Genomic DNA, 1,780 nt, shown 5'->3' on the forward strand with positions numbered 1-1,780 from the left:
ACGTGGGCTTACCCTGCTGTACCACAACACCAGCCCAACAGTCTGTTTTCTTAAGAGTTTAATAGTTTTGGCCAAAACAGTACCAAAGATGACATGCATATAGACTTAACTTTGGAGATTATGTTTACCCTGCATTGGAAGAGACTTGGACCATATTAGACTTGAAGTCCTGATGTTCTAGAACAAAATGGGGCAGGCCAATTTCCTGTCATCCAACAACTGAAAAGTAAAAGCTTCGGGGCTGAAAAACAGGCTTTTCTCTCCCCTATAAGACAGATGGGGCAATGCAGAGAGAAGTGATACATTAAAACTTTCCTGAACACACCCTTGCCAAACAGCCAAACTCTGCAGTATGTGCCCACGTACAGCAAGAACAGTAGTTTCCCAGACTTGGGGTGACTGTGGCTCATTCCCTATCCTGTAACTGAGTCCTCTGTTCCCCAGGCACAGCCAGGCCCCAAGGTTGTGGCCCACAGGCCTGGGAGCATCTAGGCCTCTGCCACCATCAGGTCCCTGGTGACTTGAAAAGCAGCCGTAAGAGAACTCAGCTGAATCTTCTCGTTGGTGCCAACAGAAAGTCGGTACTCGATGTCTGCTGTTTTATACAACAGATGTATTTGAATGGACGATGGAAAGTCAGCTCTGTCACAAACAAGTGCATCTCTATCAGGATGTCCTGCAACGCCAGCCCCTTCACACTTTTCAATTCCATAGGTTTCCTATAGGCTGAGGTGAAGTGTTGATTCCACATCCAGTCCAGAATGTTGGCAATGTCGAACTTGAGCGGATGCCCGGTGCAGTTGGAGATAATCTCCTGCGTCACCTTCCCAAAGGCCATGCTGGTACTCTGCGCAGTGTTCAGAGCTCTCTGCTTATCTCCACTGGAAAGAGTTATGAGAGCTTTCATTCCATCTTCACTTACATAAACCTTCTTTTCCTACACCACAAGTTCCAGGCAGGAGACCATGCCTTCCCGTGTGGGGCCCAAATCGGAACCTGGTACCCCGGGACTGCAAGGCAGGGATGATCTTGACAGGTATTTACAGATCAGGCAAAATCTGGTGTTTTCAGTGATCTTATCAATCCCTCTTCTCAAGGCATCCTGGGCATCATGAGTCACGGAATCATCCAAGATCACCAGTTTAAAACCTCTTTCTCTCTCTCTCTCTCTCTCTCTCTCTCTTTCTCTCTCTCTCGTTCTCTCTCTCTCTCTCTTTCTCTCTTTCTCTCTCTCGCTCTCTCTTTCTCTCTTTCTTTCTTTCTTTTTGCAAAGTGGCAAGGTTTTACTGGGGACAGGGCATCCATCAGAATGGAAGGGACAGAGAGAGAGAGTGCCCAGTCACTCAGATTGGGGGAAAGCAACGTGGTTGAATGGAGAAAATGCACCTGGCAGGCCAGGCAGTCAGCTCATGAGAACAGAGAAGAGAGAGCTGAGCGAGTAGTCTTTGTTTAGATTGGCTTACAAGGGAAAAGGGTCCAGGTTTCCCCTTCCCCTCCTCCACGTCCTCCTCCAGGACAAATGGTTTGCTGAGTTTAAATTAGGAAATTCTTCTCCAGGTTTGCTAGCACGTGGCTGGGCAGAGGGGCTTCCCCCTAGGGTGACTGCCTTTGGAGGAAGGCTGTTCATCAGGCCAGGTAACCCATTTGGTGCTGAGAAGAGAGAATTCTCTTGAGCGCTTTCCTAGGGGGAAGGACTGGGACCACCTGGAAGGTTATCAGGGTCTGGACAGGCCTTTGAGGTGTACATGCTAGGCTTCTGCAGACACTGGTTTCCTCAGGC

The 1,780-nt window shown here is 48.8% G+C and overlaps 1 pseudogene; it reads right to left on the reverse strand.

The window, feature by feature from the left end:
- Positions 1-365: 365 nt before the first annotated feature.
- LOC100348645 (replication factor C subunit 5 pseudogene) lies at positions 366-1,144 on the reverse strand (annotated as a pseudogene).
- Positions 1,145-1,780: the final 636 nt, after the last annotated feature.

The sequence above is a fragment of the Oryctolagus cuniculus genome, chromosome 3 (genome assembly GCF_964237555.1).
Source record: "Oryctolagus cuniculus chromosome 3, mOryCun1.1, whole genome shotgun sequence".
Taxonomy (NCBI): Eukaryota; Metazoa; Chordata; class Mammalia; order Lagomorpha; family Leporidae; genus Oryctolagus; species Oryctolagus cuniculus.